Below are 15,279 nucleotides of genomic sequence, written 5' to 3' on the forward strand. Positions count from 1 at the left end.
CTTCATTGATGACATATTGATCTATTCTAAGAATGAAGAAGAGCATAAGAAGCACCTGAGGATAGTTTTGCAACGTTTGAGAGATCGTAAACTTTATGGAAAATTCTCTAAGTGTGCCTTCTTTCAGGAAAAGGTGCAATACTTAGGTCATGTCATATTTGCCAAAGGATTTTCAGTTGATCCTACAAAGATAGAAGCAATAGTAGATTGGCCAACGCCCCAAAATGTTTCAGAAGTTCAAAGTTTTATGGGACTTGCAGGATATTATAGAAAATATGTGGAAGGATTTTCCAGGATAGTGGCACCAATTACCTCACTTCAGAAAAAGGAAAAAAGGTTTGAATGGACTGAGAAATGCGAGGAATCATTTCAACTCTTGAAGCAGAAATTGAAAACAGCACTAGTATTAACAATACCAGATTCCAACGGACATTTTGTAGTAATTACAGATGCCTCGGGTGAAGGTGTGGGAGCAGTATTGATGCAAGAAGGAAAGGTGGTTGCATATGAATCACGAAAGCTAAAGCAATATGAGATGAATTATGCTCCACATGATTTAGAACTACTAGCTATTGTGCATGCATTACAAATGTGGAGGCATTATCTTTTAGGGAAGCCTTTTGAGCTTAAAATGGATCATTTAGGATTAAAGCATATTTTTACACAACCTAACCTAAATGCAAGATAGAGAAGGTGGCTTGAATTTCTAAGTGAGTATGACTTTGGTATTGAATATATCCAAGGGAAGGAAAATAAAGTAGCAGATGCTCTCAGCAGAAGAAGACACCTATCTACAATGGTTACAACAAGGACAAATTTGAAGCAACAAGTGTTGTAAAATCTTTCTGAAGATGAACATTATATAAGAGTTAAACAAGCCTTGGAAAGAGACTCTTTAGACCATCGCTATGATGGATATGAGATAGAACCATAGGGTATTTTGAGATACCAAGGAAGGATGTATATACCAGAAGGAGGAGAGTTGAGGAAGTTGATCTTACATGAGATGCACAATACACCTTATTCAGGACACCCTGGAATAACAAAGATGGTAGCTGATTTGAAAACATTGTATTTCTGGCCTAAACTCCAGAAAGAAATGGTTGAGTATGTAGCACAATGTCTAGAATGTCTAAGAGTAAAAGCTGAACATGTTCATCCAGCAGGACTTCTATTTCAACATGTTATACCAGAATACAAGTGGCAGGTAATCAGTATGGATTTCATTCAAGGATTATCGATGAGTAAGAATAAGCATGACACTATCTTAGTAGTGGTGGACAAGTTGACTAAAGTTTCACATTTCATACCTGGTAATCTAAAAGATGGATCATTTGTTCTTGCCAAGAAATTTGTGCAAGAAATTTTTTGGTTACATGGAGTTCCAGAAACTATTATATCTGATAGGGATACCAAGATGACTTCTAGATTTTGGACAACATTGAATGCAGCATTGGGAACAAGGCTAAATTTTAGCTCAGCATATCATCCTCAAACTGATGGCCAAACAGAAAGGGTTAATCAGGTAGTGGAGGATCTTTTGAGAATGTATTGCATGGATCAGCAGTACACATGGGAGGAGTACTTACCCTTAGTTGAATTTTCTTATAACAACTCCTTTCATGCATCATTAGGTATGGCACCTTTTGAATCACTCTATGGGTGAAAATGTCACACACCTATCAGCTGGGATAGACTAGAGGATAGGATCATTACTGGTCTAGATTTACTCAAGGAAATGGATGAATAGATGGTGTTGATTAAGAGTAGATTGAAGGAAGCAGCTGACCGACAGAAGAGTTATGCAGACCAAAATAGAACTTTTAGACAATTTGCTGCAGGAGATAAAGTCTTTTTGACAGTCAAACCTCATAAGAGCTTTATCTCATTTGGAAAATCATAAAAATTGGCTCCAAGATATGTGGGACCCTTTGATGTACTGGAGGTTATTAATCCAGTTGCTTATAGATTAGCTTTACCCCCTACTCTAGCTCGAATCCATAATGTGTTTCACGTGTCTTTATTGAAACCTTACAATGCTGATGCATCTCATATTCTTGATTGGCAATCCTTACAGGTTCAGGATCTAGGGGTGGTGCTAGTGGAGCCCATCCGAATTCTACATTAGCATAGTGTGAAGCTATGTAGCAGAGATTTCACTTAGTATAAGGTTTAGTGGGACCAATATTCTGAGGATAGTGCTACATGGGAGGATGTTGAGATGACTGACCATCAATTTCCTCATTTGCTTTCTTAGGAAAGAACTGCTATTTAATTTTGGATATTTTGAAACAATTATTAATATTTTATGATGTAAACTTGGATAGTCTGTGTGCTCTTGGTATTATTATTTAAATTTGAGGTAAGATTGATATTTTGTGAGATATTATGTTTTGTGATTATTAATGAGTGGCAAGACATCGAGACGATGTCTCTTCCAAGAGGGGAAGGATGTCACGAATCATTTTATTTAATATTGTGCAATTTAAAGATGTAATGTGATTTTGAAATTTAAAATAGATTAGATCATTCATAATCTAGTATGAGGAAATATAGTATGCTTTTTACTCTTGCAATTGATATGAAATTCGACATTTAATATTCTTGTGGGTTTGTCAATGCTGATAAAATTTTGAGTGCAAGTAATGCAGGATGAGGTGAAGGAGGTCGAAGGCGAGAACACGAATCAGGTATAATTGCTTTTAACTGAATGACTTCGATAGAAAAGGGAATCTTTCACACACCACATTAGGATTTATAATTTGCATCTTGAAAATGTGGATGATTTAAATGACCTTATTTGAGTGTTTGTTCAAATTGAAATGATGAATTTGGAATGAGAAGTAGATTGATTTAAATAATTATACATGTGCATTGATTGCATGATGTGAGTGGCGATTGAATTGAATTTAAGTTGCATGAGTAATGGTGAAATATTAAGCTTTATGATTAAAAGAGATAAAATGTGTAGATGATTCGAAAACGAATATCAACCCTAGGTTTTTATGTCCTTCTTGTTCAGATATGTATAATGTATGGAAAAGCGTACTAATAAGTACTTTTGTAAATTGGTCAATAGTATAAAATGTATATGCATATAAGAATTCAATCATATACATATATCAATATCCAATTATAATCAAATTTGATTTCGTAAAGACTTTTGTTTATACATATACGTAATCATTTGAGATCAAAAATATATACGCATTATATACATGTGTATATGAATTCTAATGATAATTCGATCAAAGACTTATAGATAAGAGTGTAATTATCAAATATGTAAATAGGTTTGAGGAATTAAACTATTTTATAAAAATCCATAATATATATATACATTTATATATATTGAATATTTAATTATGCTTAAGTGATTATCTTCTTATTTTATGATCATGACCATTCAAAATAATGTATTTATAAATATTGTATATGTATTTATGAAATTAAACTATGTAATGAAAATCTGATATATATATATATATATATATATATATATATTTAATCAAAGAAATGGTTTATTAAAAACAAAGTTTAATATTTAATATTAAAGAAGAGTCATTTAATATATAAATATAATATTAAACATATTAATATAAGGTGGTGGGTTGAAAAAGGTGGTCGACCATTTGAAGCCAAAGGAAGAGCCGCTTTGGTCGGTGTGTTAACAGACTTCCTCCACCCACGGTAGCCGCTTTGGTTGGTTTGTTAGCAAAACTCCCTCCATCCATGATGGTCACTGTCAAAGAAATTATGCAAACCAGAGCATGGTGGAGACTTAAACACTCCCACGACCCTTTGGGGTGACTTAGAATGCAAAATGACTTGGCATGCAACATGTCTCTTCGGTGGATAAGCTGAAGTTGACAGATTCCATGCAGCAATCAAGCTCCAACTGAAACGGTTAGAAGTTTTTAACAATAAGACTCGAACTTTCCACAAATCAAGGGTGGTATTAAATTCATAGAACTGCATGGAGATTATAGTTACAACCACATGACAATAGAAATAATGGAACAGTAAATAAGACCCAGAGGATAGCAACAAACATAGCCAAAGATTAGAATAAATAGACATATACACACAGTCATTCAGTCATTCTTTCTCACACGAGATTAGAAGAGTGATAATTTCTTGAAGGGAGGGTTAGAATAGTTTGATAGAGAGGAACAATAGTTTGATAATATCGTAAAGATTGAGCGATAGAGAGATAGTTGGAGAGAAAGAGAGACTTGCGATCAAGGCGTGGAATCATTTGACGAAGAATGACAAGGTCAAAAGAAGAACGAAATTGTGTTTGAGGGAATCAAGCTAGGGTTAAGCTTGAGTTGGAAAAATTTACCTTTCGGGACGGGTGCCGAATGTGGATTTTTTAGGGAGAATAGTTGCTTTTTCCAACTATTATTTTGCTGTGCATGGCATATACTCGATCGAGTTATTGATTGAATTATCCATAGAAAAAGATAGAAATTCCTTATTTATACTCTCTACCACATCCTAGTATGATAGCAAATGCTTGTTTCTTAGAATGAAGTAGGAAAAATCAAAATGCATATATTATCTAGGCATGCACCAGATTCCCTCTTGCTTTCAAATTCTTTGGTTAAACCAATTCGTGCAGGGTCGGGTATTCTTGATTGACCAAGAATTCCGAGGAAGCGTAAGCTTCAAGGTTGGGTGGAAAAAGTGCCTGATTCTTGTTCTCGTCTGCGTTCAAAAGATAGAAGGAATCGACTCAGACTAAAGATCGATGGATGCATCTTCTTGTATATTCTTAAGGCAATTTGGAAGCCTAAGTAGGAAATAAGAATTTCTTAGTATTGGATATTGTAATATTCATATGCATTATTATGATATATTCGATGTTTGCTTATATCCTGTATAAAATATGCTTAGAAATTGAAATTTTAAGTTTATTTATGAATAAAGCGTAGTTTAGGGTTAGATCCTAGATTGACATCTTTACATGTGTCAGAAACCATGTGCAATGATAAGATAATGTTTAAGCATGTACAAGGATCAGGTTTCTTGGGAAACAACAAAGTGCTAACCAGAATGTGACAAGGGCTTGATTGCTTATCAAATCGATGTGCGGTGATGTGCGGTGATCATTCAACAGTGGAAATTATCTAGAAATTTGTTGTAATGATTTGTAAATGTAAATTCAATGTATTTTAAATGCAATTAGGGTTATGTAATCGACCTAGTTGAAAAGTGTATTTAGGTCGAGTTTGAGAAGAGTTTTTATGTTGGTGATTTAAGAAGAAGAGTGTGCCAAACCAAATTGAAGATTCTGCATGTATGTAGCAGAGTTGAGCTGAAAAGGATCTGTACTAGCAAACAAGGAAGTGTTGTGATCAAATCATTTGCCATGTTGTTCCCAAACAGTTACAATAGTTTGAAATCCCTTAACCGGGTAGATCCTAACAGGTCTTATTTGTAAAATCCCTTCACCGAGTGGCTCATTAGCTTGAGTTTAAAATATTCTAACAAGGTTAATCCTAACAGGGTAGAGCTCCTAACAGGGCTAAGGTGAAATCCCTTAATCGGGCGACTCCTATTAGGGTTTGCTCTTAACCCAACATATTGTAAAGCTCCTAACCGAGCTAGGCCTTTAACCGGCCACATTCCAAAAGAGTGCAAATATTTTATGGGTGCTAATTCCCACCGTGCTTTTTCCCATTTGGGTTTCCACATGAAAAATCTTTGTGTTCATGTGTCGATGCATTATTGATATGTGGATTTGATATCTTTACTTTATTTGCATGTTGATGAACACTTATGTGAGTGGTTGATAAATCAATATAATGTACTATTTGAGTAGTTACCGGTACTAGTTTTTGAAGTGTTTTTGAAGTATTATATGAGTTGTTTAACTACTAATTCACCCCCCCTCTTAGTATTTACTGAATCCTCATAATAACACTCCCATGGGAAGCACCCATAAAGGTCAAACAAAATTAATAACCTTGCTACTCTGAAAAGAGAAACCCCTTTACATCATGTGAATCAAATGCCATCCAAAACCAATTTTCATAAAACTGAAAGAGTGATTACAAATGGTTTATATTTCATGAACAGAGGAAACATAGACAACACATTCATTAAGAAAAATAACCATGCCCTTGTTAATGGCACATAGTATCATTTATAATGAGAAAAAGGTGGCAAAGGCACAATCTATCGAATTAAAAGTGAGGCTAAGACTCTGTTGCAAATCATAATTCATGCAAGAAAATCAAGGGGCCAAGCTAAAAATTCTTCTTCTAAAGATTTTACATTCATACAAAGCCATTTCCTCTAAGAGATTCAATCTCAGAGTCTTCAAAAATTCAGAATCCCTTTTCCTTTTCTCTTCGCGAGATTTTATAGTCTTCTTTCTAGAGCATTGCCGCTTGGCATGAGAACTTTATGGGAGTAAGGCCAAAATAGCATTGCCAGCTACTTGTGTGCTAGTGGATTTTGGGCCGTTGATTCACCCTTGATCTTTGGTATTGGAATATCTATGTTTTGGTCATGACTGATGTGCTAAGTGCTTCCATTATTTTCACGATCTCCTTGACTTTAAAGCTCCTTTTACAACTTGTTTGGTTTATGCATGCACATCTTTTTGCTTAGTTGTCTCCATCAAGGAAACTTTAAGAACCCCCCCCCCCTCGGACAAGGTGTAAGAACCTTGGGAAAGGTGTATAATTGCCGAGGAAAATTTTAATTTTACTGGTGAAATTTTGCGGTTTACGAAGAAAAAATATTAATCTCCATTGGCGAATCATTCGTGATCACTCAAAGTTTGTGAAAAATCCTGCCGAATTGTAATGTTTTTAAAACCAAAAAAATATTTGTGTGGGCGAATTGTAATGTTTGTAAAACCAAAAAAATATTTGTGTGGGCAAATTGTAATGTTTTTAAAACCAGAAAAAATATTTGCTTTGGTGATTTCAATCTATTTTCAAACCATTAAAAAAAAAAATTGGCGATTTCAACCTATTTTCAAACCATTAAAAAAAAATATTGGCGATTTCAACCTATTTTCAAACCATAAAAAAAATATATTGGTGATTTCAAGCTATTTTCAGACCGTAAAAAAAAATATTGGCAATTTCAACCTTTTTTCCAAAACGTAAAAAATATATATTGGCACCTCTGCAGTCTTTGTCAAGTCATTAAAACATGTGGCACACAGTCGGCAACCCTCTGCCTGAAAGACTGCCCATTAGAAAATCTCACAACCTAGCGACAAGCCCTTATGACTCTATCTCCAGCTTGCAAGCTGAAAATGCTAAGCCTTCATAACCTCAAGATCTAGTGACTGAGGACAACTGAACTGCCACTCGCCAATTCTCGACCACAAAATGTTAAGTCCTTGTCACCACAGTGACTTGGAGATAGTGGTAACTTTAACCCTTTTCGCATACTCGCCAACATAAAACTATTTATCTCTTAGCCACTAGCACTTCACTCGCAAGCTCGCGACTTGATCAAGTCTTTAGACATTTAACTTCGCGAGCTGGCAATAACCATAAAACGTAACCACAAACTGTCTGGTCACTATCTCGTGACCTAAAAATGCTGACATTAAACAAACATGAGAGCTAGCGACAATTGTGTGAAAGGAGTTACTAGCTAACTCTCGTGGTTATAATGTATGACATCAGACCAACTTGAGACCTCATGACCAAAGCAATTTCATTAACAATCTCCAGCTCACTAACATAAAATGCTAACACCCAAAAATCTAGAGACCTCACGATGTAAACCCAAACCAACTTGTCGCCAGCTCGTGGCTTGATCACGTCTTCAGACATTTAACCTCGCAAGCTGGCAATAACCATAAAAATTAACCACAAACTATCTAGTCGCTAGCTCACGACCTAAAAATGCTAACATTAAACAAACATGAGATCTAGCAACAACTATGGTGGCAAGATAATATGTACAAGGAGTTTTTAGGGCTTGGATGTCGACTCATTCCTAAGGGACTAGTTTGAAGGTTTCTCTTGAGTCGAGGTTGATTAGACAAGCGAGGACGATGGTTTCAGAGGCATAAAAGGATTGAATAGCTCTGAGTTAGAGATGGGAGATCACGAATTTCTCTGAGAAATCAGAGGTTGCTTGTTGTCAGGGATTTTGAAGAAAAATTTATACAATCAAGGAGGCATAAAATCAAAAAAAAATCATTCAATAAGATGAGCCTTAGCAGGATGTAGTGGATTTGATAGGCATGACTTCTAGAGTCTAGAGTCACGTTCAAAAGTACCAAAATGATGATTTTTCACATGAATGAGCATCACCAGATGAAGTGTTAAAAAGTTATAAATATAATGGAGTGGTGACTTAATTGGTAGAAGAGAAAAGAAGCCTTTTTCATTTTTTGAGAGTGGTTTTTTCCTCAGAAAGGAAGATGATGTTTGAGCAGGATCGTGCATGCAGTTGTTGTGTGCTCTGTGATATTGGATGGGTGTTTTTTTTCTCCTGTGTGAGTTTGTTTATTGTCATAGGGGTTGTGAAAGTTTGAAGGATTGCCAGAGGGGGTGTGAAAGCCTTTTCTTATCAAGAAAGGCCATGCATGGCACATTCTCTACTTCTACTCTGCCACAGGATGGCAGGGTGTTTGAAGAAGGAGCCCGCAAAGGAATGAAAGAAGGATTTGTTTGGGTGGGGAGTGGCAACCAATCATCTTTTTGATGACATGGAAGTTGCGACCCCTCCCCAGCATATTATGTTTACCCTAAAGCTCCTCTTTCCACTTTCTCTAATCTTGGGCATGAAGGCTCGAGCTCCTCTTTCCATTTTCTTTATTCCTGGGCATGAAGGCTCAAGCTCCTCTTTCCATTTTAGGGGTGACTTTACTTCTTGGCAGGTCCTAGTATCCCTTTCGAGAAGGGAAATGATCTATTGGATAGAACATAACATCTCTCAGAAGGCATCAGGGTGATAATGGCATGGCTCAAGCAGTTTTGCTTCTACCAATTTTTAGTTGAAATTTTTGATTCACGACCAGTGCATGGATAAATAATATTTTTGTAACAGAATTGCATATGGCCTTTTAGGCCTAATTTCTAAGAGTAAATGTTTTGTTGACATGTGTCTCTTGGCTTGAAGCTTGTTGCTCCCTTTTCTTCTATAAAAAGAGAAATCAAGGCCATTAGAAGGGTTCCTTTTAGGGGGGTCTCTTGAGGGTTCTGAAATTCTGGTGCCTTTGGGGTTCCTTTTCTAGTTCCAGTAGTGAGTCTACATAAAGGGAGCAATTTGTACAGTCATTTACAAAGAAAATGAAAAGCATTTAGTGTCAAGCTTTGTGCAGGATCTTGAAGGAGTTATATGTAAATTTATTTTGTGACAAAAGTAGTAATTTTATTCAATAGAAATTAAATTTTGATCTATTTCTCTCCAAAGTATAATTATATCATCTTTCAAATGAACAAAATCAAGAGTTTTTCATTTGTTGCATTGTTATGGTATATGTAATTTTTCATTTAATGCTTCCTATTATGCCCAAGAATGCAGAATTTTTGTTAGTCTGGAATCATATTAAGGATGCATCTCATTGTAACTGGTGGGTGGATTACTTAAGGGAAGAGGGTTTTGAGGTCCTAGAAAACTTGTCGAACATACCGATGGATAAGATACAAAAAATATTGAATGTTCATAGAGGAATATATATATATACACATATAATGGCAAGGATACAAAGATCAAGATACATGTTGATTATAGGTATGAGGAAATGCCAACTTTATGGAGGAGGGAAAAAATGTACATGATAGAACACCTCCATATATATTACATTAACATCAATAGCATATAAAATCATAAGAGTATTAAGAATGAAAGGATCTGGATCAAACACCACAATAGATAGGAATACAACATAATTAGTAAAATATGCATGCAACTCAATTAAAGGGAATATCTTTTGAGGATCCAATTTCATGATAGATTTTATACACAAAGAAGTAAGAACATAGTCTAAGGTTGGGTAGGTGAGATCAAATATATACAACACAATGAAAACCCAAACCCTAAACAAGATGTAATAATGAAACACAAATGAGGGTAGATCCAAAATCTAATCAAATCTAATATAAAAAGAATGCAATCATTAAATCAGATCTCAAAAAAATCACACTTTCATAATCAAAGGTAAACAAGAAAGCATATTCACCCACAATGAATCAACTATTATAATTGGAAGGTCACTTCATCAAGACAACATCAAGACAATAGACCAGTGCCTTATCCTAGGACATAGAGTCACTTACAATTCAAAGACAACCTGATAATAAACTTCAATAAGATTCATTTGCAAATAAATAGGAATGAATATGCCATTACATACACAACCCAAATTCATACAAATGATATAATCATTAGATTTGTATTAAAATAAATGATTTCACGGAAACTGTCCCAAGAACTTTAATTCTTTCCTTGAAAGAAATCCTAGAACAATTCCATAATCTACCTTGCATATATGTAAATTGAAAAACCCTTGACCATTCAACTCATAGTGAAAACATAAATTCAACACAAAGACAATTATGTGAAGATCTCAAATTGCAAATGATATTGATATTATATTCATAATGATATCAAAAAGTAAATTCAAAATGTGATTCAGCTATGCACTTATCAAATGCTTGAACAATTGAACTATTATAATTGTATCAGAGTTTTCAACATCAATAAAAGTGGCCAACTAGCCATCCCTCTCAACTGATCAAAAAGAAAAGTGGCCATCCCTCTCAAATTAATCTTGGAATCCTTTTATAAGATGAGGATGCAACAAGCTTAGGATTACTTTGAGAAATCTTGGGTAGCACTAGCAACCTGACATGTCTTCTTTTGCTTTAGCATGGCTTGCCACCTATCCACCTCTTTGTCTATTGGCCAACTGAATGCCTTTACCTCTTCCAACTTTTCAACTGACTATGTCCATCTGGAATCTATAACTGCCCTGGCCTCAACAATAAACTTTGTATGGTCAACCTTAACCTTGAATAGTGAATCAAGCATACTGTTAAGGAAATCAACATCAACTTAATCATCTATATGCTTGATTATTTATTCTCCCTCTAGAATCAAATTAAATTCACTGGTCCAATCAGAAACTGATTTCAATTATTAATTACTACCATAAATTGAAGACAGGTCAATGTACTGTAACCTTCCCAAAATGTCTGCAATTTTTCATCTATAAGCACATCCTTCCCTATGAAAAATGCATAAGTTGCATTGATTACCTCCACCATGTCTTTAGTGTCACTAATCTTGGGAGGGAACTTGTCACTATACAACATTACAATATCCAGCTTATCCATTAATTTTCTTCTTCTTGACCAAACATTGAACAAAGGTCCAAGAAAAGAGACAACCTCAGAGGATTTATTACTTGCCTCTTTCAAAGAAATGTGCAAATCATGCACTACCATCAATTTCCTTTCAATACATTAATCCTATGTTTTAGAATTTCTGACACAACAAAGATAGCCTTGACATTTTGTTCATTTTCAAGCTTTTCAATTTTCTCTATGTATTCCTCCATTTTTGTTGTCACATCAGCTAGTATTTCTTGTACTTGTTATGTAATCTGTATTGGAGGGGGCTTATTTGCAATTTTTTCTTTCAACTCCACTATCTCTTCCTCCAGAGCGACCTTCTTCATCAGTGTCTCTTCATATTTTTTAGCTAATGCAATCAATTGGTTATATATTTATGTGTATCTTCTTGACAAATACTCTATTTTTCATAAATTCATGAAAGAAACTTGAGTAAAAAATGAGGCAATCTCTATGTCACTTGTGTTCTGCAAATTCGAGATCATTCTGTCAGCTTTATTTTATACTTGGATATTTAGAAGGTGGGTATTTTGAGTGGAAGGGGCCTAAGACCAAGCAACAAGTGTCTTTGACTTAGGATTAAATCCTGATCCTCTTATTACATCTCCAATTTCAAATTCAGTTTTAAACAATGGGTCCTCTTGCTTCCTAATCTAATCATTAGTAAACATAGACTGGATATCCTAGTCAGGCATCATAGTCATACTAGTACTCTTAATCAATTGTCTTTCCTGATCCACAGTTATTTTCTCCTTGTCAGGATCATATTCCTATAGTGCCTTGACAATCTCCTCATTCTTTTCTACATTTTCTTCCTCTATGATCAAATTTTGTCTTAATTGATTTTGTTTAAACCTTCTCAGAAAACTTTTAAATTCATCTGACTTAATTAATTCATCATCTTTCATGAACTCATTTGACAACATCACACGCTCATCAAAGCCTCGAGCAAGGGCTTCGTTTATTTCTCCCTGTTCTTCATTCTACCCTGCTTCTCTGAGATGTGTCCTTATTTGATGAAAGTAGTGTCCTTGTTCAGTAACAATTTCTCTAGTAGGGTCTCTCCTCACAATTGCACCCACCTCTTTGGTTTTTTGTTTCTTTGCAAGTGGCACTTGGGCAGATTGAGCTTCATCCCCACTCTCTACATCATTAGCAGACACAATAAGTGGCCTCTTACCATGTGAAGATTGTCCATCTTGGGGGTCTTGCTATTGAGAAGCCAAATTCGGAGTTTGAGGCATTTGTTCCATCAAAGTTTTATATATACTCAACATTCTGTTAATCCTCTCGAGGTATGGGTTATCAGGGCAAAAACTCGAGAAACTAGGGTCAACATCCTTCAATTTTGCTTCAAATCTCATCAAAATTTTCCATTTTCTTCTCCTTTCTTGTACTTCCTCTTTTCTCAGCAAATTTCTAACCACATCTTCATCATCCAATGGTTCATGGTCCTTTATTGTGGCCCAAGGTGTCATTTTTGGCAATGCACATTTAATAAATTATTCAAGATCACATAATCTAGACACAACATTAACCAACCTATATTGTTTAAGGAAATTGTTTACTTCATCAAAGGAATTCCTACCAATGGTAAATCAAACACAACCCAAAGCCTAGGAAGTAAAGAACCCATCCTGTGTTTCTCAATGAATTTTTTTTCAACTAGGGTCAATTGTCAAATAAACTCCATAAAAGCAATCCTAATTGGAACAAATTTTGGTAAAATATGGGGAGGTTGAGGATACCCATAGACTTTGATCACAGTAAAGTTATAAAAAAAGAAAAAGTCCCCTCAATTATGTGAAATAGACCAGTTTGGAATGTATTGGTAAGGTCTCAAAACTCTCCTAACATTTATTGACAATCTTTTCCTATTTATTCCTAGCATTTCCATAATTGGCAAAACAATCCAATTTTTAAAGTAAAGGAAAGAAGAATGGGGAGAACTACTATCCCAAACCTGCATCCATCTTTGTATTGGCATTAAGGCACCAAATTCTTCTTTGAACATCTCCAATTCTTTATTCATGAACTCAACATTATAGAACAAGATTAAATGCATCAACAATGAATAATGCTTAAATGTAGGGCTGGGTGCACCACTCTAAATTTCAACTAGAGCATCATGAATGTGTTCAACCACATAGCCCACATAATCATAATCTTTGTTAACATCTGGGTGTTGAATGTCCATAGTCATCATCAGTAATTCAGCTAACACTATTGAATCTCCATCAAAACCCAACACTCTGCATAATCCATAGATTGTACAATGCATATAATGGTGGAAAGGTGTGATGTCAAATGGTGGCTCGATACTATCTAGAATTCTAACTGGTTTCCCATCCATCCTAGTCATGTATCTAGGAATTGCATGCTTCTTGATAACACCTTTGTATTTGTCATAATCCTCTGCAATCCGCTCCAAATCTATATCTGTACATGTAGTTCCAGGAATCTAGAAAGCTTCAACAAAGCTAGCTCTGTTAATTGAAACTAGGGCATACTAGTTCTTTCTTCTGATTACCCTAGATACTGGGCAATAGTGTTTGGCCAACTCTTTGATCAAATCCACATCAACATACACATCTAGTACAATTAACTTTGCCATATTTAAATCCCAAGGGTTTGACATCAGCACACCCTTAACCCTATTATTCTAGAAATAATGAAATAGAGCAGTACCAGACATATAAAGCATGGTCAGGTTTGTGCATTGGCTCCTTAAATCTTTCCATGCATTTGTATTCAAAGAAATGGAAGTCCATGGCAACAAATCTACAAATTCTTCTTTGTATTTCTTATCCTTCTTTTACTCAGTGACCTTGGGCTTGGAACCTCCACTTGTCATCGCCTTGCTCATTTTAGTTGCAGGAGAAAAACTTAACCAATTTTTTGAAATTTTCCCACACCCAACACTTTGAATTCTCCAACATTGTTGTAGAGCTCAATTCATTGGATTACCTCGAAGATAGAATGCAATTATACGAAATCTCGACACGATCATGCAATTTATGGTATTTGGGCATTGTCACTTCTCTCATTAATTGGCACACTTGCATGAACTAGCTACTGTGACATTAATTCAAAGTTGAATTACTAGAGAGAAATTTGAGTTCATAACCTTCTATTTGATTGGCTATTGCCATTCAAAACTTTTACAAAACCCAGCAAACAAGTCCACGTGCAATCCCCATCTTTAATCGCACACTCGCAACCGATTATAATAATTTGGAAAGTAACTGGCAAGTTAGTGACAATGCTACCAAATCCTCTTAATTGCAAGCTCACAAACCCTTTTACAAATCTTCAAAGAATCTTAGGAGTGAGCGACAACTATTGATCTTCATCAAGCCCTTCAGTTGCAACCTCACAACACCATTTGTAATATTCTTTCTTTACCTGCAAGCTGGCAACCACTGCAAATCTAACAAAACAACCTATTTCATCTCAAGCTCACAACTCAAAACTTAACTTGACTTAAACCCTTGTGAGCCTGTGACAACAAGACACTTAACCGCCATCGCATTCTCGAAACATTTTTTGACTTGAGACTTACAAACCCATGAGCATGCGATGACCACAAAATCAAACCAAAACTTACCTATCACCAGATCACAACATAAAATGCTAAACAACTTCAAAACCTATGAGCAAGCGACCAAACCAACTAAGTTGTGATACCAACCACATCGCATGATCACAAATTAAAATGACTTAACCGCGAACACCTCACGACCTTGCGATAACATAAACTCACAACCTCGCAACATAAAATGGTCAAGTGCAAAACATCTCGTGAGGTAGAGACAACTAAAATCTCCCAGTACTTGCAAGCTCACGACTTAAACTAACTTGATGACAAAGGACCTGTGAGCTAGCGATAACCATAAAATCTCAAACTATTTATCTCTTAACCGTAGCGACCGAGTGA

This window comes from Cryptomeria japonica, chromosome 1 (assembly GCF_030272615.1).
Source record: "Cryptomeria japonica chromosome 1, Sugi_1.0, whole genome shotgun sequence".
NCBI classification, from domain to species: Eukaryota; Viridiplantae; Streptophyta; class Pinopsida; order Cupressales; family Cupressaceae; genus Cryptomeria; species Cryptomeria japonica.